A 27,027-nucleotide genomic window follows, 5' to 3' on the forward strand; every position below is an offset into this window, starting at 1 on the left:
CTCTCTCTCTCTCTCTCTCTCTCTCTCTCTCTCTCTCTCTCTCCCCCCTCCCCGTGTGTGTGTGTGTGTGTGTGTGTGTGTGTGTGCCATATGCTCACACTCATACGTTTTGTTTCCTTCTTAAACCTTTCTTAGGAAAGTAGTCATTATTAACTTGCTTCAGAGGCTGCTGGTGGTAAGTAAAGACCCAAGTTCTGAGATAGATACCTCCGGAGTCCACATCTCACTGTTGAGAAGTGCCCGGTCCCTTGATAGTTATGCTTGAGAGACCTCAAAGGATGCCACAAGGGCTACTTGGACCTGTAGGAAATGGCAATAATATGGAACAAAGCAGAACCTCACTGCTCACACTCCCCGAAGGCCTATTTCTGAGCAACACGCTCCTCTGAGTGCCCCCTGCCTTTTTCTACCTGACAAAAACTCACTTCCTCAGATTTCGACCTTTGTACATCTAGGAAAACTGTCCAAAGTCTGTCATTACTTGTCTGTTTACATACCCATAGCTCCATGATTAGACTTAGTCTCATTTCGGAATTCAAATTTGCATCTCCCTGATTTGAGTGGTACTTAAACGGGGATTAAGTTTTGTTATCTTACAGACCCTAAATCTTTTGCCGGAGCTTGGTATCTGGTTGGTCTTAGTACCAAGGGACTAAAGATTTCCCTGACCTCAAGTTGTGGGACATTCTTTGTCAATCAGCATCTATTTATTCTTCTTAGTGAAATACAGAGCCTAAGTGTCCATGCTTGGGCATCCTATGTACACTCCAGTCTAGGCTCTGGGCTCTGTGTGCTCTGATCCAGATTCTTGGTCTATACAAGTGCCTCACCCTTTAGAAGCAAAAGTGTGCCTAAGACATTGACAGGAGCAGGATACTGCTTGAGGCCAGCAGAGCAGTGGGTACCATGGCTGCTAAAGGGTGGAGAGGAAGGAAATCTCTAGCAGGATTGCAGATGGACATCTTTTCAGATTGCCTAAAGAAGGCTTCTAGCATGTTCCATGACTCACCGACACGATGTGAATGTACCTCTAGCCACGGTATATGCTAGACAAAAGGCTGGGTACTGAGAGCACAAGGCTCAGTGCCACAGATGGACGATTACAGTCTTTATTTTGTGGCAAGCAGGGAAAGAATTGTCCCACTTTGGTGAGTTCTGGAGAGGTTAAAAGGGGCGGGAAGCAAGCTTTGGGGTGCCTGAGGAAGTGCTGCTATGTACCAAGTACAGAAGGAGCTTGCAGACAAGCAGAAACTTGACACTCCTCCTCAGGGAGAAAGGGCCAGTGTGGCGTAACCAATGGGTGCGTGGAAGAAGAGACCACAATGACACCTCTGGCTCTGTATTCACCAGCAGAAGAAGAGTCTCAGCCAGGAATACCAGCCTTAAAATACCTCAGGACAAAACTAGTACTAGAATGAAAGTACTTGGTTTATTGGTTAGCTGTCCTCTGTTTACTTGTCTTTTGTTTGTTTGTTTGTTTGTTTTAAGACAGGGTTTCTCTGTGTCGCCTTGGCTGTCCTGGATTTGCCTTGGAGACCAGGCTGGCCTCAAACTCAAAGAGATCTGCCTGCCTCTGTTTCCCTGAGCGCTGGGATTAAAGGTGTGTGCTTGCTTAAAACTTTTCTAATCTCAACTTTGCAAGATAGACAAACTGAGTTTTGGGTGGGTAGAGCCATGAAAGGAAGCCTCGTCCTGGGAACCGGTGCCCCTTCATCTTTCACTCCCAGCTTCCACTTGCATCAGAGCAATGTTCAGGGTTAGGTTCAGATCTCTGCTGGATTAGAAGATACCAGAAGAGAAGGGCCACTATCTCTGAAAGCACGTTCCCTTAAAAAGTGAACGTGAGGTAATCCGGCAGCCTGGTGAGCGGAGTCAGTCAGATCTGAGTGTCCCCACCCTTCCCAGCTGCTGTGTGCTTGGAAACAAAGCTAGGTGGGTGCTGACTTTAATGGTCTTTTCCGTTTCTCTCTAGACAAAGATTAAAGTTGATTAGAGGTACATTCCAATCTTATTAAACACTGTGCGGCTCCCACCAGAAATTTCAGGAAATGAAGCATCCACACAATACAAATTCTTTTGTGTTTCTTCTTCTGTGAAGGGGTGAGCGGAGGCCTCCAGGAAGGGGGATGAGGCAGCTTTAATAACAAGAAGGGAGGGGGGAAATGAAAGGAGAAGGGAAGAAAGGTGCCTCAGTTGTCTCGGCAGCTGATCAACAAAGGAGCAGTCGTGAGCTGTAACCTCTTGGAGCCACAGCCTGGAACATGACACATGTCAGCCCATGATAAATGGTGCAGAGCGTGTGCAATTTCAAGCGCAATGCCCTTGAGATGCGCAGGACCCCGATCGCAAATGTTATTGTTAAATTAAACCTTAAAGGAAGGATTGAAAAGGGATGGGTGGGCGCGCGCAAGCGCGCACACACACACACAAACACACACGGAGGAAAGGGAAAATAAAAGACAAGGTGAAGAAATAAAACTTTAATTTTCACCTACCTAAATTAAAAAATATATATACTATGAAGTCTTCCCATAGGAAGCTTGCTTTTCTTTTTTTCTATATTCAGTATTCTAAACTACTCCAATAAGAAGGGCTAACTATACTTTCTGCCTTATGGCATAATCTGTTTATATTTCTTTGCTCTCTTGGGATACTTTCAAGTATTTGCCACCTGCACTGTTTTAGGATTCTCTGTGTGGACGCACATACAGCAGCCATGGGTGTGCATGTGTGGAGTGTTTGTTTAATTCACTCCAAAATAATCAATTTGTCTCTTTCTTCCTGTCTTTCTATCTCTCTCTTTTAAACACAAAGGAAAAATTCCATCATCTAAACTAATAAATGAATTTAATGCATAAGGCAGCGTGGCATAAAGTAACAGAAGTGTAAGGATGTTGGATAGAAGAGACATGAGTGTGAAAGATGTCCAGGATTAAATTATCAGTCAACAGTAAATGAGTGACAAGAGAGGCTCGCTAGAAAGGAAGAGTCCGGGTCCACCAAAATGATGTAGAATCAGAGTAGGAAGTGTAAAGCAGCTTTCAGGGAGATCAACATACAAATGAACAAGTGATTGGGTGGGCGCTTGTGTCATGTGAAACCAACTTGCCAATCACAATGCAGAATGTGCCGCAAGATGCAAGGGAGCAACAGGCTTAGAAGCTGAAAGATCAGAGGGATTGGGTAGTGAAGGGCGCTGTGGAACTGACTGTGTTCTGGACGGAGTCCACCCTCAGAAAGTTTGTTTTCTTTTCCTCTCCTCACAACGCATTTAGATGAAAGAAAGTTTAATGGTGGACTAGAAACCCCAGATCACAAAGGGAAGGGCACCCAACAGTGGTTTTGTGCATTTTGGCCAGGGTTGTCTAGCACTTACGAAAAACTAGAATCTTTTTTTGGGGGACGGGGATGGTGGGGAGAAGTCTTTGAATAAGTTCACCCAGGTCTCTTGTTGTTAAAAAAAATAAACATCAGGCAAAACAGGACTTTATCAAAACGATAAATAATTCAATACAGATGGATTTAAAAGGCAAGCAGATTTTCAGAGTAGGGAACGCTGCAGGGTTTGGGTGGAAACAGGGAATACAAACAACAACAGAAAAAGAAGTGAAATTATGAACTTGTTGAGAAAAATAAATAGACACATAAAACTAATTGGAGAGAAAATAGAGAGGGAATTTTCAGAAAACAAGGCAAGTTTCCCAGAGTTCTGAGCAGAGGCACGCTGCCTGCTTTTGTTGACTGGAGGCAGCCCCCTCAGAGGGCTGTTGCTGAGGGTGGGCACCAGAACAAAGAGAACAGGTCTCTTCCTTGGGTGGGTGAGGTCACTTCTGTCTCAGGTTCACATCAGAACGGCAGAACTAAATGGTCTGGGTCCTTGACCTAGAGCTTTTCAACCAGCTGACACCATCACTGCAGCTAACCTCTGCACTGCACCGCATCTAAACGTCAAACCAACCCACTCTGCACCCAGCACCATCTCACTGAGCAATAGCGGCCCCCCATGTCCAAACTTGCCCCACCTCGAAACTCGCTTATTCTTCCTGAACTCCAGAACAGGAAACCACAGAGGCCAAAGGAAACCAAACCGTCAATACCTCTGGTAAGGATCAAAGAGGAGCCTGGGAGTTGAGAGATCTTGAAAAAAGTTCTAAATTGAGAGAAGTGCTGGGTCACTCCCATCACACAGGGGGAAAAATCAGCACCCACCAGGCTGGATTTCCTTTCCACAGTGCCTCTGTTTGCCTCCTACAGCAAAAAGGAGACTGGGGGCATGCACCGTGCCTATGTTTTCCCAAGTGAAGATGAACGCGGACTCTCATTGCTACCACACTAGCAGATGCCTCAAACTTGTTCCCTTCTTTCCTCCGAGCTCCCTTTACACCAGCCTTTGCAGAGATATAAAGCGTACTGACAGCTCTTTATTGATTTATTGAAGATGGATTCATCAAGGCTCACACTGAGTTATGTGTGCCAGGTAACAGCAGAAGAGAAACATTTTTATATTTCTGGGCAATATCAATAAATCTTCCATGGAAATTGTGGAGTGGATACAGACAAATTTACAAAAATGTGCAGTCTTCGTTTTTAATCAGTCAACAAATGCTGTGTAGATACTGGCTGCTCAGATGTCGCTCTGGTAACATCTCGACGTACATTTCTGGTGAGAGCCTGCCACGGGCAGCACATCTGTGGCCTGTGATCACACAGGGTTCTGCTGAGTGCCCACAAAAGACTTTCCTGTTATCGTGGTTGTTTTCAAGTTGACGGTTGAGTCAGAAGGCATCTGCTGTAGCTGTCATACTGCCTCCGTCCCTGGCTTTGAAAGTCATGGGTGTCAAACATCATCTATAAAACGCCAAGAGGTGTAGTCAGCAATGCTCTCAAAGTTGCTTTCACATGCTTATGGAGGAAAAGAAACCCCCCCAGCATCCGGGTAACTCTGAGATGTTAGTTTATTTCATGCATTTCATTCAAAATCAGTAGGATCTACATCAACACCCTCACTCAACTATGTTTCTCCCCTTCCCTGCTGTTCTTTGGAATCCGCCTAGGTCAGGGATCTCAGATACAGGTTTCCAGGAGATTTAGTGTCTTAGGAAGAGATCCTGCCACCCCTAGTTGATGATAGGGTAATTGTTATTAGAGTGTTTGAAACTGTATATTTACCATCATATTCCAATTTCCAGTTAGTGTAGTAAGCGCTCTAATGCAAGCTGGCATCCTGTTGTTCCTGGCAGGTGCATGCATTGTTCAAAACAAGCTGAGAGGATTCCACCAACAGTAGCTTATATTAAGGCATAGCGTAAAATTCACCCATCCAGCATGAAGGGCATCCACTAAAATCAACAGCAACATTTTCCTTATGCTATATGATATAATCCAATTCTCTAGTTTTCTTCCTTTTTGTGCTTTACTGAATAACTCTAAGGCCTCTCTCTCTCTCTCTCTCTCTCTCTCTCTCTCTCTCTCTCTCTCTCTCTCTCTCTCACACACACACACACACACACACACACACACACACATACACACACACACACTCTTACAAACAGGGTCTCTTGTAAGGCCAGGCTGTCCCCAAACTCACAATCCCGTCTTCTTGTTAGCCTCCCATGTCCAAGGATTAACGATATATACCTCCGCACCAACCCCACTGACCCCAAAATGTCTTTTGTCTTAAGATAATGGGAAAACAGGTCAGGGAATGAAGAAACTGAGTGCAGAATAGAAGAATATTGTATGCATTGACTTTGGCAGGGTTCATACAGACTTCCGGCAATGCTCGGAAACTCTACTATGGCCTTCAGTCATTAGCTCCTCTACAACCCAACTCCTATCAGTGTGCGTTATCAGCTATGTCCTCAGCTCACAAGAAACTTCTTGACTTGCTATAATCTATTCAATGCCCATTTCTCATACTTATTGTTCATACCGGAAAGGTTCAACCCTTCAGCTTTCCACATACCAAAAGAAGACACTAAGTTATACGGAATAAATGTCCAAGGTGTCATGACCTTATGGAACTACAATTGACCATACCTCATCCTCTTCCGTCCTCTCCTTTTTGGTTAAAAATATTGCTATTCTTAGTGCCTTGGACTAGTAACATCAGTTTGCAGAAAGACGTGCATAACCTTGATGCTCAAGAATATCGTAGTCACACGTTTCCCTTCTTCCCTCTGTAGCATCAATGTGCTCAGATCACACTACATCAAGAAAGTGTCTTAGTCCCTCATCTATATTCATGTGCTGAATTTCATGCCTGCAAATCCATACCTTCTGTATCTGGGATGACATCCAATAAAGATTTAAGTATCACATTGTCTTTACATTTTTTCACAAAATCAAGATGGAAAAGTGTGTCTCAGCTTTAGTTAATAATACTAAAGAAGGCACTTAAGAATGAAGATGATGGACAGCACGGTTAAAAGCGTTGAGCAGACACAAATGACTCTACAGTGTCCTCCAAGGCACTGTTGCTGCCGCTCGGATGGGGGCCATTCCCACACACTGAGATGGACTCCAGATGCTTTGGCTCAGATTTCTAAGCTCTGCTCGTTCCTATTACTTTATGTCTCTGATGACGGTCTCACATTAGTGCTGTTGACTTTCAATTAGTACCAGTTTTCCAAAAATAATATTTTCAGGAAGCTTCTATTCAGATTCCAAAAAGAGATGAAATGTTCAGAGGGACTCATGGCCCTCCAAACAAAAGTGTTGATAATAGGCAAGCCATAAACCATCTTCTCTCTCAGGATTAAGACACCAAATGTAGATTTCTTAATTTTTTTCCTTTGGAAATGTGACATTTATGTTGCCTTATTTCATTGATTCTCTCTCTGCTGATATTTTAAAGTTGAGACTTGAGAATACAAACCGATGACCCATCTAGACAACTGAAATCCCATTTAACCCCAACAGAAAAGAGTACCAGCTTACTTTGATCAAGGAAACAGCTAAGAATTCCCTTTTGATATGAAATGTCTAATTGCTGTTAAGAAGTCAAGAAAGACTCAGATAAAAATTCATAGAGAGAAATAGAGGAGAAGAAAAATGTCTATATGCATTGTATAAGCATACATATATGCATATATACAGTATTCATATACATATATATGCATGTATATACACATTCATATACATAAATGAGTATATATCTACAAGATACTGTAGAATATGAATGCTTTGGTTGAACTGACTTCAAAACTCTGGATAATTTAACGAATAATTTGCTTTCATAAACTTCTCATTTATGTGTTTATTTTTAATCATTATGTGAACTTACAAAGATAGATCATACATATATTAAGTGTAGACAAATATGTTATACCAAAGTCAAATATTTTGGAAATAGAGATTTTCTTTTCTTAATTTTCATATATATATATATATATATATTTATATGATAAATATTGGCTGCTTCTTTGAAGTCCTAGCGATTGAATTTAGGGTCTTGTGCAAGCTAAACAAGTACTGTACCCCAAGATATATTCTTTCTCTCTATGACAAATTTTACATAAAGCGCCCAAAGAATACTTTGCATCTACACACTCTGTATACAGACATCTACTTATGTATATTTCGATGTGAGACTGTGTTTTAAGTAATACTTCATTTACATGGTTTATTTGGAGAACACATAATGATAACTACAGAAATGGGCTTGTGCCAGACTGAAAGCAGAGCACCCAGATCTCGGTTCTAACCTCAGCCATGACCCATTCTGATCTTCAGTTGCCCTTTCAGGCTCCTTCCAACACCCCATGTTCTCCTGTGCAGGATGAGGTAGTCATGAAACCATGTCCTCCTCGTCAGTTTGTATGGAAAAACAAGATGCTCATGAGCATCAATGAGCTCTCCCTGCAGAGTCTCAAACTACTCTTATACATCTCTTTTCTATCTCCTCCATGTCTTGATGGCTTGGGACTGGAATTAGCCCCTTGTCTGTGTTGTTTCCCTGGTGTGCCTGTGAGCTTCTGGCTCAGGATGTGTCCACGTGGATAAGGTTCTCATGCTAAGAAACATCTTGGAAGGTTACTGCCAAGGTGGCTCTAATCCTAAGTATCCGGTAGTTTTATGCTATAGCCATTCGTTTTTCTCTTCTGGTCCTTTCACTCAGGTCAAAGAGTATTGCTGTGGCAAGAATCACATCCAAAAAAACCTTATAGGTCTGTGTGGTTTTCTGGGCAGTGGTAGCCCGAGCCTTTAACCCCAGCACTCAGGAGGCAAAGGCAAGCAGATGTCTGAGTTTAGCAAGCCTAGTATAGAGCAAATTTCAGGTAAAGAAAAGCTTAAGCTCAGGAGTGGTGGTATACACCATTAACCCCAGCACTCAGGAGACAGAGGCAGACAGGTCTGTGAGTTCTAGTCAGGTGAGCTGAATCAGTGAGTTGAGAGGATACGCAGTGCAGTTGAGTTTTTGTGGCAATTCAGTTCATTGAATTCAGAGGCAGTTTTTCCAGGGAATTTTTTTACAGAGACAGGTTGAAGAGAGAACAAGTTAGATACAGGTGAAGATAGAATGAGCCAGGGAATGAGAAGGATGCAGTTGATTAGAACATATTGCCAAAGTTAGCATGAGGTCAAGCAGAGCCATTCAGTCAGAAGCAGAGAGAAGCCAGTTTGAATCAGTCAGCTTGGAGAGATGTTTGAGCCAAAACAGCTGAGTCAAAGCAGCCAGCCATGTTCAGAAATAGCTAGAAAGATAGGATATGACCAACTTGCATCAAACAAAGAGGAAAGAGAAGCTACTTGAGAGAGCAGTGCAGAGGATGAAGAGAGGGGGAGAAGGCAGTTTTATTGGAGACAATTTCATAAGGAGAATAAAAATTAGTTCTACATCTGGCACCTCTCATATCTGGTGCTTAACATGGTTGGAAGGAAAGTTCAATGCAATTGCAGAAGAACAAAGTCCACCAACATTTCAGAAAGCAGAGGAAATATGACAGAAAAGTCAAAGAGGACAGACAGGAAGCATCTGACAGAATGTCACAAAGGAAAAATTCACTTTGAGTTCATCTGGATGCCCAGGAAGACTCGGGAAACTCAGGAGCAGTGGGAGCCTCAAACCCAGAGCAAGGAATAGCACAGAGGCCGCTGAGACAGCAAGCCATCATCACATCACAGCAAGCCACCCCAAAGGACAGTATTAATTACATAGACAGATTTTTCATGCATAAAAAATAGAAAACACCATTTCAGATCGCTTGAGAGCAAAAATACAAATGTTGCCCTAAAAAGCCATCACAGAACTTACCGCAGTTGCGCCCACCTGAGTAAACCCCTCTGTACTTCCAGTTGCAATCTTTATATTTTTTCTCTGAAAAAAAAGGTTGAAAAATAGGTATGAAACAAAAAAAAATTAGCCACGACTAAGGCTTGAAAGACAAGATACAGAGAAAAGAGAAAGTAAGAGAACAGGAAATGCTTAATTGTGAACTTATGGTACCCAACAAAATTGAAGATCAACACAGACAGGCCATTGGCAGTGGGTAAGAAGCCCAGCTCCCAGTCAAGTAACTGGGCATGGAATGCAAGTGCCTATGTGTCTAGTACATGTGTGGATTCACAAAGATCTAATTGTACTTTGATATACAGAAAAGGGAAATAAGATTAGCTAAAAGACACTGGATTGTAGACGAAAACAAACACACAAACAAACCAAACTTGCTGAACTACATTAAACTGTATAGTTTAAAGATGTTTTAACATCAGAATGGAAATCAGGGGCTGTGTTATGGTGGGGTACAGGTTTTGCCTATATTTCCACAGGTGATGAAAGACTATAGGTTCTATCAAAATCGAGAATATCCACTCTGAGTAACAGAAGCTTCCACATGAAAGCCACGACTCAAGGAAGGAAAAGAGGCAGAAAGATGACCCCTCCCCCAGCATGTAGGCAGCTTTACAACAAGCTGAAGAAGGGCAGACCATTTATCAGACTGGCAAACTGAAAATATTGATGCTGAAATGGACATTTGCTGAAGGATAGGTGATCAGGACTGTAGTTGTGGAGGGTCATTGCATCAATGGCTGAGTAGATCTTCATAAGGACATTTAGACAGTTAAGTTTATACTTGTTTCTGTTATTTATACTTGATTCTGTTGTAAAAGTAAAGCCCTACACTTTTAGCTTAAAAAGAAAATGGGAGGGTGTATGGAATTTTAATCCAGATATATGGCTTCTGTGACAAGGGATTACATCCAATGACCTAGGTCTATGTAGTCTGGCTGGAATACAGGCATACAATACGCCATTAATCTCTCTGGTTGGAAAACAGATACAACCTTAGTACATACCTTTAACCCCAAACAGTAAAGGTAAAGTTAGTTTGTAGAAAGAAACACCTATCTTTGAAAGTGATGTCTATATGAGGGGCAGATAAAGTGACAAGTCAGAGAAAGATTTGACAGAGTAAGCTAGAGAGAAGAGACACCAACTCTCACCAGAAGAGGCAGGAAAATGAGGACTTAGAAGAGCAGTGCAGAGAGAGACAGGGAGGAGGCAGTTTTACCCACACAGTTGTATAGAGCCAGGCTGCAGAGAGAGAGAGAGAGAGAGAGAGAGAGAGAGAGAGAGAGAGAGAGAGAGAGAGAGAGAGAGAGAGAGAGAGAGAACAAGCTAGACACAGATGAAGACAGAGCAAGCCAAAAAATGAAGAAGATCCAGAAGATTAGAACATACTGCCAAAGGTAGTTGAGGTCAGGCAGAGCAATTCAGTCCGAAGCTAAGAGAAGCCAATTTGAGTCAGTCAGCTTGGAGAGGAGTTTTGAGCTAAACAGCTGAGTTGAACCAATCAGCCAGAGTTCAGAAAGAACTAGAAGGAGTGAGCTTACTCAGCAATAAGTCTCAGACGCTGAAAACATTCTAGACCTAGATTAGATTTTATGGAGACTAAAACTTCTGGGAATAGGTCTAAGTTAGCAGATGGAGGCAGTAAGCCTCTGAGATGACAATTAAATCAGGTAAATAAAAGTTACTTTAACATAGGAGTGTTCAAATTACTATTTCCGACTTTAATATACATCAAGTCTATTGCAACACCAATACCTCTGTGGATTATCTTTTCTCCTCCCACAAAGTAATTTTCCCTCATTGTGTACTTCCAAAGCATTTTGTACCTAGGATTCAAAAACATTCAAAACATAAGTTTTCAATAATGTAAATATATTTCTCTTCTATCAGAATGTAACTGATCATAGAAGTAGGACCAATCTTATTCACTCTTGCTTGTCTTATTTTTTGGTGGGTAACTGTGCATTATCACAGTCCATATGTGGATAATCTGCATTGTTAAGGAGTTAACTCAAGGCTCATGTTTTCATCCAAACATCTCCTATGTTTAAAGTCATCTTACTGGCTTCTGAAGTTAATGCCCATATAATGGCAATTAACCTGTAAAATCATTAAGATATGTTTCATTTCCACATTATTATCTTTCCTACTGAAATACATAATAATGAATATGGGGTGTAACATCTGGTTGGGATCATACTTTTCAAAGTCTTCAATGTTAACACATAGCAGATGTTCAATTTCTTCATGGAGCAAACAGCTTCAACATCATCAGTAGTACATTGTGATCAATATGAAGACTTGTGGACATGGAAGGTCACTTGGAGTTTGTCATAGTTATTCAAATATATATAATCATGCTGATTAATTTGATGGGAGCACCTTTCAGAAACACTGATAGCTTTCGTATTCCGTCTGTGCTTCAGATTCATGGAAGAATTCAGAGACAGAGAGAAAATTTTCATTTGCTCTGAGACATAAAAAGCAGCTAGTACTTGGTAGGTCCTCAGGTCAGCATCTGCTGTAGAAATCAATGGATGTCCTGCATGCATTCAAATTTCAATGATGTGTTGTTTTTTAATTTCAGGTTTGATGACAGCATCATGCACCTATCAAATTTTTTGCTATGCATGACCTCTCATAAAGTACTCCTATCCATCCTGGTCTGATTTTATATGACTGGAGATAGACAGAAAAAAATGAGGAAGGCCCACCCCTCCTGATCATTTCTGATGATTCTTATTAACAGGCTGTTAGTGGCACATTTTTTAGTTCAGCTTGGCTTAGTGATAGGTGGATACTTGTCTAATCACAGACAAATGATGTTCAGTGTCCAGAGTCCAAATGTGGTCTCAGCTCACCAGACGAGTGTGTACGTGGACTCATCTCCTTGTGTTCTGCTCTATATCCAGCTCTGGTTAGTATTATTGGAAAATAAAGACCCAAGAACTGGGATTCTGCTCTTTTACCAATAGTACCGAAGCTATGGGAAGCACGCGATTTCCTGGGATCATTGTTTAAGAAAGATTGCTGTCTCAAAAGTAAGAGTATTAGGAGATCTTACAAGGAGACTAACAGCAATAAGATTGATGCTTTTTTGGATTTATATTAAATTCTTCATTACTTTGGAGGATATTCAGATATTATGATATACCAGTGATATGTGCTACAAAGTAGGGAACAGGAGGTTTCCTAGCCACAGGAATGGTTTAAACCATGGTTCTATCTCTTTTAGGATTGGAAATTTTCCTTCTGCTGACTGTCATTTCACTCATTGTTAAATGGGTTACATATAAAAGTACATCCAAGGATGTCTGGAACAGGTTTACTTCACCACTTCATCACAGGTCTTCCGTTCAGTAGATGGGCTGAACAACATAGACTCTAATTCCAACGAAGATAACCTAGGAGGGGAGTTAAAGATCCAGACAGAAATCTAGAGGCCATCATACCTACAGGTTTTCAAATGTTTTCTTTCTTAATAAAACATATACGTTAACACTAAAGTGTCTATATAATCTCATATCCTGTACAGCAACTGAAGTGAAGTTGCTTCACCAACCCTACATCTGACAAAGATCTAATATCCAAAATATATAAAGAGCTCAAGAAATTAAACACCACCAAATCAAATAACCCAATGAGAAGTGGGGCTCAGAACTAAACAGAGAATTCTCAACAGAGGAATATCAAATGGCTGAAAAACATTTAAAGAATGCTCAACCTCCTTAATCATCAGGGAAATGCAAATCAAAACTCTGAGATTCCATCTTACACCCATAAGAATGGCTAAGATCAAAAATTCAAGTGAAACCACATGCTGGCGAGGATGTGGAGAGAAAGGAACACTCCTTCATTGCTGGTGGGAATGCAAACTAGTACAGCCACTTTGGAAATCTATCTATTTCAAAAAACTGGGAATAGGGCTTCCTCAAGACCCAGCTATTCCACTCCTTGGAATATACCCAGAAGGTGCTCCAGCACACAACAAGAACATTTGCTCAACCATGTTCATAGCGGCCTTATTCATAATAGCCAGAACATGGAAACTGCCTAAGTGTCCCTTAGTAGAAGAATGGATAAAGAAACTGTGGTACATATACACTATGGAATACTACTCAGCTATTAAAAACAAGGTATTCCCGAAATTTGTGGACAAATGGTTTGAACTAGAAATGATCATAATGAGTGAGTTAACCCAGAAGCAGAAAGAGTCAAATGATATACACTCACTTATATCTGCAAACTAGCCAAAGGGGCATGTCCCATGAAAGTCTTCACTTACCAGGAAAGTGGGACAGAGGGAAGGACATGCTATTGGGACTCTAAGTGAAAGAAGCATGGGAGAATGGAGAAATAGAAGGATCCAGAGGGTCCTAGAAACCTACAAGAAGAACATTATGATGGGCAGATCTGGACCCAGGGATCCTGCTCAAACTATGGCACCAGCCAAGGACAATACAGGCAGTAAACTTCAAACCACTACCCAGATATAGCCAATGGACAGGACATTCTCCACCATTGAGTGACTTTCACACGAACTCTGGTGCCCCATATTTGACCATGTCCCCTGGATGGAGAGGCCTGGTGGCACTCAGAGGAAGGATAGCAGGCTACCAAGAAGAGACTTGATACCCTATGTGCATATAGATGGGGAGGAAGTCTCCCTCAGTCACAGTCATAGGGGAGGGGAGTAAGGGGAAAATGGGAGGGAGGGAGGAATGGGAGGATACAAGGGATGGGATAAAGATGAGATGTAATATGAATAAATTAATAAAATATATTTTAAAGAAGAAAATATATACATAAACACTAAAGTGTCTATATAATCTCATATCCTGTACAGCAATTGAAGTGAAGTTGCCACATGAGTCACTGGAAGAGACAGAGGCCCAGTCTCTGGGATTTCTCACCAGTCGTCTGAGGCTGTCCATCAAAGAAAATCTATCCCAGAACTTTGGAGTCTGAGAAACATGGTTTTTTTTTTCAGTTAAGTAGAACAGTGTGCCATCTCTCCTGTCCCATAGCAGATGAGTAATTCAGTTGCTCTTTAGTGACTTACCCATGGTCACCCAGCTCATTAAAAGGAGACTGGTAAAGAAGCTCAACTCTCTGGCTGATGCTCCATGAAATGTGCCAGGCCATATTCAGCAAAGTGGGTTAAATTTTACAACACTGACAGCAAAACAACCCACTGTCTTAAGTGAGTGACTTTTCTTCACTTACATAATATAAGATCATTGTGGGTCTTTTTATATACAGGCCACAGTAAAAGTTTTTATCCTGATAAATGATTATCTTTTGGAGATTTCTTCTTATGAATGCAAGGTGATGAAAGAGTTGAAGAGTTAATCACCCCCACGTAGATGTTTTAATACAAAGAAGACACACTATTTTCTCTTCTCACACATCAATGGCCCAAATACATACATACATACATACATACATACATACATACATACATACATACATACCAACAGATGAACATGGCTAAGTATGATCCCAGAAGGAAAAGATGAAATGATGGCTCATACAACTGCCAGTCCTTGACTGAACGTAGTTAGTTTTATTTAATTTCATATTCTAATATTGGTTTGAAACAAGTAACAATACTTCTTCCTGCTATAGTATTAATAGAGTAACACAGAATTTGAGCTAAGCTGTAGGCCAGTTACAGGCTTACGTATGTATTCTGTTATAGCAGTAACAGAATCTAATGTTGAAATCTACTTGATCACCTGTTTGGTTATGGATACTTCCTAGGTTCTAGCAGAGTCTAACTTTGGTCTGTGAGTGCAACAAGGCAAAACAGGAAGCTTTCAAAGATCTATGCCTCGCTGTGTACTGCTATCATCAGTGACATTGCTCACCATGGCTGTGTACTGCTATTAGAGAGATTACTTAGCCTGCTGCAAAGAAAGGCTGATTCTACCTCACTAGAGGGAAGGGATAACTTAATCACCAGCAGAGATTCAAAGGAAGTCTGCAGAAGGAAATATACAGGCGTGCCTGCTGCTGGGGGATGAGTGTGTTGTTGGGATACAAGTCAGTCTCAGAGCCTGGGAAGCATAGAACACAGCTGGGTCTGGGCTGCTGCAGTGTGGTCGGAGCTAGAGAGAAACGAAATCCAATTGTTTGCATCATAGTCTTCTACCCGAGGCCCACCTTCCTGGTTAAATGCTTCTTTCTATTATAATTATTATCTTTTTGTTATGAGAAGGCTGTTTGTAGACATGAAGAAGAGAAAAATGTGGAAAATGTGGAAAGCGATGTTGAGCTGAGAAGCCACGACTGAACCAAAGAAAACCCTGCAAGTCTGCCATACATGGCTAGGGAAAAAATACATTGGCGGGCACATGGGTGTACACTTTCCATCTCTGAACAAGCTCTCCTCCCTCCTGCCCAACAGATACCTCCGGCTCCTTTATGACTGACTGCCCATCATCTCAGTGGAGACAGACTCTCAGATTTCTCAAGCATCTTCCCTGCTGCAGACAACCGAACACTTCCTCTTATTCTTTTGTACATATTGTTTAGGTTCTAGGAAAAGGAAAAACTCAAGACTCAAGGTCTTTGAAAGGATTAACTTTTAATTAAAATGCATTGTTAGGGATTGCACATTGTTACCATTTCTCCAAAGAACACTCAACAACACAGGTGTTTTTCTAAAAAGAAACTATTTATGAAATAAAGTGTGTGGAGGGGGGCAGAAGCAAAAACAATCTCTTGCCAAAATGTTTCATGCTATTAGAGACTCTATTTTTTCTGCTTTAGAATTCTTCCAGTATATTCTTGCCCGTAGAGAGAAACTGTAGTTGTTTTATGAAGTGGGCATATTAATGTATCAAACCAAGTATGTAGGTCTTAATTTCTGTTATAATGTCTACTGTTTGTTTACATAAGATGTTTACTTGAATAGAAGCTTTGCCTCCCTAAAAGTTCCTCATAGAGTCATTTCATGAAATGGTTCTTTGTCCTTGTGGTTAAAACCTTCCTTTTCACAGCTTGAGATATGGCTCAGTGGCTAAGAGCATTAACTGCTCTTACAGAGGGCCCAAGTGCCATTCCCAGCACACATGTTGGGCAGCTTCCAGATGCCTTTAAATCCAGCTGCTCTGCTTCTCCTCCCCCACACCTGGGCAGCATCCTTACACACATGGCATGCACATACACAGACACGTACATAAAACACATGTACCTATAATTAATAATAATACAATCAATCTTTAAAAAACTTCATGATTTTAAATTTATCTATTGTAGTTAATAATAACAAGTAATTTAAAACATGCCATTTTATAATGAAAAGAAAATCAAAGTTATATTGATGAGACTCTTACTGAAATACACATTATTTAAAGGGGGAATTTTTCTTTTCTTTTTAGGCTTACATTCTTCTCCTACATTTCAATTGTCATCACATACTTGTTGGCTAATTATCTCTCCAAGGACTGTTTTATAAAATACTAGGAAAGTCTTGTAGATAATTATGCAAAATTCTTTTGAAAAATTTTAAACATTTTAGGTATGTATTGAAATCAGTTTCATAAAAAGTAATAAAGAAAATCAACTTGCATGTCCTCCTGTCAAATGTGTAAGAGGTATGTGTATACAGATGCATTGTCACCAGCGAGGTACACTTTCCACTGCACTCAGTCATATTTCAGGAAAAACTTCCCTGCTGCCAGCCTTTTCTTCTCAGTCAGAGACCCTCTATTGTCTTTCCGCTGGTAATAAATGATAATAATTAAAGGCAAATACACAATAATTAGTCACACTAGGTCTATCCATCTGGTGTACCTGCATCCTAGCACGGCGTCTTTGAAACAGATGACAAGCAGCATATTGCAGCATATCCTGCTAATGGGTCTAAGTGGAAAACGGGGAGGCAAGGAGGTCATTGAAGGAAAGGTCACCAGCAAAGAACACAAGCATTAGGCTTTTATTCTCCTGCAGAAGTGACCATTGACCACTTAGCTCAGTGTCCTCAAAAGCAGATTGCGTTCAGGAAGCAGCAGTCATCTGAAGCCACTCAGCTCACATGGAGGGTCTACAGACAAGCATTTTCTCTTGGATCGCAAGCTCCTTGAACACTGTTGTACTTTGTATTTGTTGCTTGCCCCCTCTGTAGCAGGCACTGCTTTGTCTTTTCCCTGCTTATGACTGTCTTGAAGTTATATATTAAAACCACCTTTGGTTTATACAGGAGGGAGTTTAATAGAGGAGAGATTGCTAACTTCCCCCAAGACTGTCTAGTTCAAAAGTTCTGTGTGAAAGATTAACAATGAGATAGTTCAGGGAAGTCTGAAGGAGTATACTAGAGTTGCATGGTAGATGTCTCAGCTGACAGATGATTTAATTTGTGGCTAGGGGCTCAGGGACCAATTCTGTATGCATGATAAACTTTCAGAGCTCAAGGAAAAATGTCTATCAAACTCATCAAATTGATAGAGTGATAAGCTATATCCAAATTAAGTTTAAGGTCTAAAGAACATATATCTTACGCTATCCTGGATAAGAGTCTAAAAATTGCATTATGGAGGAATGCTTAACTTGGTTTGGTGGAAAACATCTGTGGTACTCTGGAGACCAAGGCAGAAGCATCACAAGTTAGAAGCCAGTCTGAGCTACACAGTGAGGCCTTACCTTAGAGGATTTTTCCTTCCTTCCTTCCTTCCTTCCTTCCTTCTTTCTTTCTTTTCTTTCTTTTTTTTTTTCTTCAAGACATGGTTTCTCTGTGTAGCCTTGACTGTCAAGGACTCACTTTGTAGAGGAGGCTGGCCTTGAACTCACAGAAATCCACCTGCCTCTGCCTCCCAGAGTGCTGGGATTACAGGAGTTTTTCAAAAGAGTGGCTTGTAGTGCAGTGCTAGAGTATTTGCATACTGGCTTAGCATATGCAAAAACCTGGATTTCATACCCAGTCTCTCTCTCTCTCTCTCTCTCTCTCTCTCTCTCTCTCTCTCTCTCTCTCTCTCTCTCTCTCTCTCTCTCACACACACACACACACACGCACACACATGCACACACGCATACATGCACACACATTCTATCTTTATGATGCAAAGCAGATAACCATTTGTAGAGACTCTTGGGTCTCGTGGGTATGTCATATGAAAGAGGACTACTAGTAATCAGAGTGCCGCACCTGCAACACTGCTTTCTACCTGGCATTCTCAGCACTCAGTGCTTGTTACCAGGATCTCTACTCACGTTTGTAACAAACACCTCTTAGTACATACACGTGAGAAGGTTTCTCCTGCCTTCTCTGACTTAGTCAATCTCCCATACATAAAAACTTGACCATCATTGCCATTTATTTATTTGTAATCTATTTATTTAGTGTAAGGTTGTGTTTTCCTGCCATCGCACCCATTAAGAGGCCAAAGAGAAAGCTGCAGGTGCCCATAGTCTCCTCCTACCATGGCTGTCCCTGGCACTGAACCTAAATCCTCAGGCTTGACAGCAAGCTCCTTTATGCACTCAGTCATGCCACCAGCCCGTAAGTGGACCATTCTACCAGTTCTTCTTTCTCTTATTTTATTCATTTTAAAGGCAAGGTTAAGCATTTTTCAGATCGTGGAAGGTGAACACTCTGCCAGCAAGTGTCTGGAAGAAAATTTGCTCTCTTCTTAGTTGAAGGGTGGTCAACACATGTCAGAGACTCATGAGCTAGGAAGAGATACATACACGGACAGAGGGGAGACTAGCTGGGTAGAAATATCCAGACAACTTTTATAAACTGGCTGGAAAGGAAATGGTACCCTCAAGTTGCTCAATATTAGAGAGAGATGGGAGGGAAAACAAGATCAGGAGTTTGCAATCAGCTTAAATTGTTATTCGCCAGCCACTGGGGAGGCTCGGCTAGTCTTTTGAAGCAGAGGGTTCTACGAAGACAGCAGCACCTGTTGCTGACTGTGCAGTCGCAGCCTTCCTGTGTAATCAAGGCATCCCCATCTGTGGCGAAATTTCCCAATTTTACTTTTAAAGATCAGATCCTTCAGCGCTAATGAGCCAACGGGAGGGATGTGATGTTTTTACTTGAATCCATGGCTGCCGTATAAAGCAGGGGGAATTACAAATTAAAATCAGCGGAGGTTTCCCCAGCTTCCAAAGCTGATGTTGCCTTTTATTCAAACTTCTGCTTTGCACAGATTTTCAACGTTTTGTTCAGACTAGGACAGTTGGTGTTGGCTTGATTGTGTGTCTTTCTCTGGGCAGGTCTCATCATTGGAGAGTGGAAAATGTCCATTATTTAAGAATAGAACATAGTCCCATTTACCTCCTCTTTAATCCATATCCGAGTCCACTGTCAAAAATGATAATCTCTGCTCCTTTAATTAAAACCAGGAAGAAAGAAAGAACACATGTGCTCTCCTTTTGATCCCAACTGCTATATTCGTAGGACGAATCTTTACTTACCAATTGTTACAATGGCCTTTAAAGAGTTTCCCCTTGCCTAACCCCCACCCCCAATTCCCCCCACTTTTATGTTTTTAGTTTTTAAATTGAATTGTCATTTTAAAGTATGTGTGTATGGGAGGGGGTGATATGTGCATGTGTGTGCAAGTGCCCACAGAGGCCAAAGTTTCCAAACTACCTAAAGATGTCCTTCCGGGTGGTTGTGAGATACCCAATATGCATGCTAGGGACTGAGCTGAGTTGCTCTGCAGCACAGTGCTCTGAGCTATAGCTCTCGTCCTCAACCCTCTTCCCCACTGCCTTTACCTTACAACTTTTCATCCAGATCTTTCATTATTTTCCAAAAACATAAATAAGATCATCACCACAGGAATGAAGTCACCTGGAAGTTTACTGTGACACCTGAGACCTTGATTGCAGGCTCAGTGGTCCTATTGGCCTCTGTCCCTCCTCCTCTGAATTCCATACTCTTGTTTGAGTGAAGTCTTGCTAATCGCTGAGTGCCGGACTTCACAGACCACTTGTTCCCTGTCCCTGCACGGCATGATGCCTTCCTTCCTTGTCGTGAACTGAACTCCCATTCAGTCTGTGACAGGAGCAGCAGGTCCGGAAACAGTGTTGACTGCTACTGCTTCTCAGAGCCTCCACGCTTGGTAGGATCGTGACCCACTGTGTTCGAATGATGTGGAAGTTGATTAGCAATGCCTTCCAAGAGGCCAGAAAGGAGCCACTTTGAGTAAAAATGTCACTCCTTTCATGAAGCCTTCTGAAACTTCTTCAGGAGCAGGATTTATCAACTCGCGTCTTTAAGTTCGCCCAGCATCTCGCCTTCCGTGTTCTCAGCATTTATCCTCATTATAACTAGATTCCTATACTCGGGTCTACTGCTGTAGAGCGAACTTTCTGCAGCATGCACTGCATATTGGCCATTGTTCACTCTCTGAATATTTGTTGAATGACTGCCTGGCCTCTTTTGTTACCCTACCCTTATGTGATTCTAGAGTTGAGTTCAGCTCTCTGTGGCCCACTGGCCAAATATAGTTCAGCACCACTTTGTGAAAATAAAGAAGCACAAACTAGAAATATGCCAGTTGTGTCTGTATCTACGGCTGTTTTCTGTGACCATAGTGGATAGAGTTGTGTGGCGGCGACACGGTCCCTGGGGCTTGCAAAGCCTAAAATATTCACTATCTGGCCACTTATAGAAAAAGGTTGCTGACCCCAGTTCTTGAGCTTAAAATAAAGGCTTAGATCCCATGTGTTGTACATTGTTTCTGAAACACAACCCAGGGAACTTCTGAGCCATGGAATGTTAATGTCCATTCCTGTTAAGGAAGCTCCAAGGTCAAAGTGGCTGCATGCATTTCAATGGGTTCTACAGCTTCCTAAGTGATTCTTTCCCACATTTTTTTTTGAAAGTCGATGAAAGGACATGTCAGCAATTCTGTACATAAACCTGATCTTCAGTATTGCATTTGAAGGACCTAATGAAATTGTCTAGGTGCTATTCCTGCGCACCACCCTGACTGGAGTCAGTCCCAGTGTGGACATTGCTTCTTTGGATAATACAATGCCTGAGGGAGAGCAAGACTTATTTCTGCAATAGCCTTGTCCTTTGGTTCTTTCTTTTCATGCTCTGGGCTACATCTTATAACACACGATACGCTTAGTTACAACCCAGAAGACAAAGCTATGCCCTGGAGAATTGTGTCTAACGTGAGTCAAGTTATAATGTTAATACCTGTATTTTCATCCTGGCTTCCGTACTAAATGTCTGGCTCTCAACCACTATGGCAAGGTCCTCTTTCATCCAAACCCTCAGTCCCTTTCTCTCTCAAAAGAGAGAAGGCGCCAGCAACAAGCTCTATAGCTTGTTCTGAAAATCTGGACTCCCCCTCACCCACCCATGAGGAACTCTTAGCACAGCTACTGTCCTGAGCATGATAGTTCCTTTCCCCTTTATTCTAATCTTTTCTTCTTTTCTCTTTTTAAAAATGAAATTTTTTTCATTCAATATATTCTGATTATAGTCTTTGCTCCCTTAATTCCTCCCAGATCCTCCCCACCTACTCACCAACCCAAATCACCTGTCTCTCTCTCACTCATAAGAAAACAAGAATACATCTAAATAATAATAAACAATAATAATTAATAATAATAACAATAAATGTTACAGTAGAATTATATTGGTTCAGCCTAAGATGGCTAATAACTGACACAGAGTGTAAAAGCTACTTTAAAGCTGTTAGCATTTCACCAGGCAGAATCTAAATTGATACAAATCTACTCATAAACTAACTACTCTAAACCTTATAACATACATATATCCCCAGCACTTGCCACTATGATCCTTGGGCCATTTTTCTGCTCCACTGGATCCTCCTCCATTCTCTACAGACTCCCTTCTAGGCTGTCAAACTTGGCTCTACCCCCTTTCCAGGAAGTCTCACCTTCTACTTCCTGTCCTTCTGCCCAGCTGATTGGCTAAACAGCTCTTTATTGACAGTTGTTACATCAACTCAAGACATTCCTCCACAAACAAACAATAAAAACAAACAGGAAAAAAGACCCAAAGATAAAGCACAAGTAATATATAGATGGAGAAACATATTTTTGTACAAACAGAAATCTCATAAACATACAAAATCAGAAACTTAAAGAGAAAAAGAGAGAATGCCTCGATAAAGTATTATAAGACAAAAAAAAAAAAAAACCCACACAAAACAATGAGTTCTTTTTGCTTTGGCAATTGGCTGATGGCCTATAATGATGTTTTTGTTCCATCACTCACATTAGCTCACCTGGTCAACATCCCTGGAGGAACTATTTTTCCAGTGTAAATGTATCAACCCCCCAGTGTCTGGGTCAACTCCATGACCACTTTCTTTGACTATCCAGCAAGGATCCAGTGTCAGTGTTTCTGTGTGTGTGTGTCATTCTGTGGGGCTCAAATCTGAATTAAGCTAATTTAAAACATTTTGAAAAAGTCAGAACTAGCCTTGTAGCCACACACATCTTGAACAGAGTGAAGATAGCCACATGTTTCAGGTGTCAAGTCCTCTCTGCAGTGTCATCCTGATCTCAATTTGGAAGAAAATGGCTCAAGTGTTTCAGCCAAGGGTGTACTAATTTTAAGAAGTAATTCAGTCTAATTCAATGAGCACATTTCTGTCATGGCCCAAGGCTTCTCAAAACGAACATGCCAGCATAATCTTGTTCTGACTGAGTCAGATCCTAAGCTGTTTGACTGGAAACAGAAAATACTAAGCAGAACTAAAAGCAGATCAATTTTCTCCTTTGGGCATTTATTTTTCTGATACCCTGCTGGAAACCAAGGAAAAACATGTTTTGGTTCTATTTATGAATTCATCTAATCACGATGGAATGTTAGAACTCATCTCGTGCCTCAAGTAAACAGTAACAGAGTAACTTCTAGGCTCAGAAGTGTCTTGACCTCCTAGAACTTACTCCAGTCACAAAGGGGTAGCCAACTTAAAGGCATCTTTCTTCTTTCTCACACATGACTCTCTAACATCTGTGACTCCTCCCTTGACAGCCTCCTTGTATAGTAAGGTCCTCTGATGCTTTTTTCTTTAGAAGCAAGCATTTTGGGGATGCATTCCTGTGCCTTGGAATTGTGACCACTGTTATTTCTTTCCCTTAGCACAGGAATCTTACTCTGCTACCAGTGGCCTCTCTCTCTATCAAGCCTAAAGAAACTACTCCCTACCTTCAAAACAGTGAAGAACTCCCCATCGCTGAAAAAGATGTCTTAAATTCTTCTGTAAACGTAGCCTTCATCCAACTGACTTACCACCTTTGGCAAATCCTTTTTCCTTCTTTCTTACAAATCTCAAACTCAGGTCTGGGCATGTGGTTTAGTGGTAGAACACTTGGATCAGGTGAATGAGACCCAAATTTAAGCCCCCGCTACCAAAAAACAAACAAAAAAGAAAAGAAAATCCCATACCAATGGATGCATGTGTTTAGCACTAAAAGACTTGAAATCCCTGAAGATAACCATTTGTATATGAACCTCTTATGACAATTTCTGCTTTATTTGAAGCATGATTAGCAGTGACTTGGCTGTATTTTTTGTACTCCAGAGACCTAACGCCAGAATTTTCAAGGTTTAGGCAAGGTGAGTGCAAGACAGATGCTCCCATTGAATCCACTCATAGGAACTTCATACCAGGCTTTCATGACACATCCCTAGTAGACCTTGTGGTACCTGAGGGCAAGAACTCTACATCTATCTCATCCACAATGCTTTCAAGCTTCTGCATACTTCTCAAGCATGGTGCAGTAAAACCTTAGTAGTGATTGAGGAAACCATAACAGAGATGGTAAGTATTCAAAATTAAATAGATCTAGGCACTGTGTTCAAGCAAATTTTCCTCCCTTTGGATAGTCAATATGACTCTGGTATCAGACAGACAAAAACTGTCAATAGAAAGTTCTAGTATTGAGGAATAGTTATAAAAATGAAGCACCAGTGTAGCAGAAGAGGAATACTGGAATACGATAGTTAGGATTCATTTATTTATAAATATGAGTTGTACACTTAGTATATGCACTGCATGTCAACTTTGGGAAACAGGAAGATGAATCAGAGGGGCTGTAGAAATGACTCATCTCTTGAGAGCCCTGGCTGCTCTTGTAAGACGTTCTAGATTCAATTCCCAACAACCACATGACATATTACAACTTTGTAACTCTACGCACAGAGGAACCAACACCTTCTTCTGACCTCTCTAAGCACTGGGCATGCACAGGTACCCAGATATACATACAGCCACGTAATATAAATTCATTAAAAATATTAGACTCCTGTTGGATGGCACAGTTCTCTGAGTTTAGTGGTCATTATCGTAATCAGCTGTGACTACTTGAGAGAATGCCTAGAATGTTGACATTCTCTCGTAGAAGGATGGAGTAGAGAGGGATTTTGTATCTTTACCTGAGATTTTAACCTCTCCCCCTACTTCCCCCCCCCGAACCTCCAGATAACTATATATAACTATGTCTTAGTTGCATGTGACCTCCTTGGTAGGGCTGGTGTTTAAGAGTATAGTGTGCAGAAGCTTGACTAAAGAGAAACAGCAATGGAGTTTCTATTTATGCTTGGGTGAGCCTTATTGGCAGTGTAGCTGCACTGGGGTCACCCATGGCCTGTAGCTATCTAAGTTGGACTTCAATGGAATCATACATTGGTGTGCCATTGAGACCTTTGTATCTCTCCAGGAAGAGATTCATACAACAACTTCTTCCCCAAGGTCAAGGCTAAGGCTAAGCGGAACCATTTCCTCCCATAGGGCAAGAACTTTAGTAGAAGTTACATAGGCTATAGGGAGCATGTGCAGAATTGGAATTCCAAAATTAGCCTAGGCACTGGAAGAAAGAAAGGTGCCAGAGGGTGCTCATGTGTGTTGGAGGATCATATACAGGTACTCACACATGCTGGGCAAGCTCTCTATTACTGAGCCAGAACTCCTGCCCAAATGACCTTCTTTTCTTTTTCTTTTTTAAACAGAACTGGCTTGCTTTAAAATTGTCTGTAGCCACAGTTGGAAACTTGGAAATAAAGTTTTCATCACAAAAGTAAATGCTACTTTTAATTAGCCAGGAATGACCTCCCTTGCTTTCTCCTACCATCATGGTAGACCTTTCACAACACAGTGTTCTTTAATTGCCCCATTGCTTGTGGGGAGCAAGGTCAAGGTGGTAAAATAGTATAGTTTAGCTTTCCAGATAATGTGGGAAAGGTGACATGATTTCAATAATGAGACGGCAAAAGCTGAGTCGGAACAAGATCAAAGCACACTAGCTGGACAGAGCATCTCCAGTTTTGGGGTATACGAATGATGGCTGCCAGGATCCATGATGTACAGCATCTGGCTTCAACATTTAGAGCCCTGAGCCTATTTGGGATGGTTACAAGAAGGTAGGCATCAGCTAGTTCCATCTCCAGAAAGACTTGTACTAAATTATACAAGACTTTACATAGCGTCGTCTACAAAAGTGCCTGCTACACAAAACTGAGGGCCTTGGTTCAGATCACCAACATCAGCTTGAGAGTGAGGTCCTGTCCCCTCTATCCCTAGCACTGGGGAGAGAGTGTGGGCAGAGACAAGCAGATCACTGGAGTTTCCTTGAAAAGTAGTTTACAAACCAACCAGTGGATTCTGGTGTCATTGAAAGATTTTTGTCTCAAAAGATAATATGAAGAGAAAAAGTTTAATACAGCCTAATGTCAACCTCCTCTCACCCAGTGTGTGTGTGTGTGTATGTGTGTGTGTGTGTGTGTGTGTGTGTGTGTGTGTGTGTATGCTCATACTCATACCTGTATTGAGTAATTATTTATAGACAATTATTAGGAAATAAGAGCTTACACCTGTAAGGCCTCTAGAATCTTATTGTTATCCAATCCATTGTCATAATTCCAAACAGGAGACATTACTATTTCTCAGAGTATTTCTCCAATATGGAACTCATTCATTATCTATTTCAAAGTCTCTACTCATTTGTCTAGCCCATTAGGGCTTATTTTTCTCCAAATGTCCTAGAAACAAGTACGAAGTTGAACTAAACCAAATAAGAATGATAATAAGGTAGAAGGTTTTTTCACTCACAAAATAATGTTGCTTATTATTTTTAAAATGAGAAATGCAGAAAGTACAATGAGGCTAGTATTTTTTTATTTATTTTATTTTTTAAATAATTTATTCCAATTACATCCCTATTGTTATCCCCTTACTTGTATCTTTCTGTTCTCTCTCCCTTCTTCTTTTACCCTATTGCCCTCCCCTAGACCTGGGGACCTCCTCCCCCACCATATGATCACAGCCTATCAGGTCTCATCTGGATAGCCTGCCTCCCCTTCCTCTGAGTGCCACCAGACCTCCCCACCAAGAGGAAGTGGTCAAATAGGGGACACCAGAGTTCATGTCATAGGCAGTCCCCACTCTCCACTCAACTGTGGAGAATGCACTATCCATTGGCTAGATCTGAGTAGGGGTCTAGGTTTTACTGCAGGCACTGTCCTTGGTTGGTACAGCAGTTTGTGCAGGCCCCACAGGGTCCAGATCCAGAGTTTAGTAGTTAACACAATAGTCAATGGAAAAAAGAGCATCAGCAATATTGCTCAATATTTCCTTAACCTAATGCACATATGACATTGTTTCTACATTTTCAGGATATACTGCAATTTAAAGTTTGTCTGCATATTCTGAACTCTTTGTCAGGTTGCTTGCTATCATGTTTGGATATGAAGTGTCCCTAAAGGCTCATGTGTTGATGACTCAGTCCAC

Source organism: Acomys minous, assembly GCF_964271855.1.
Source record: "Acomys minous genome assembly, chromosome: 2".
Taxonomy (NCBI): Eukaryota; Metazoa; Chordata; class Mammalia; order Rodentia; family Muridae; genus Acomys; species Acomys minous.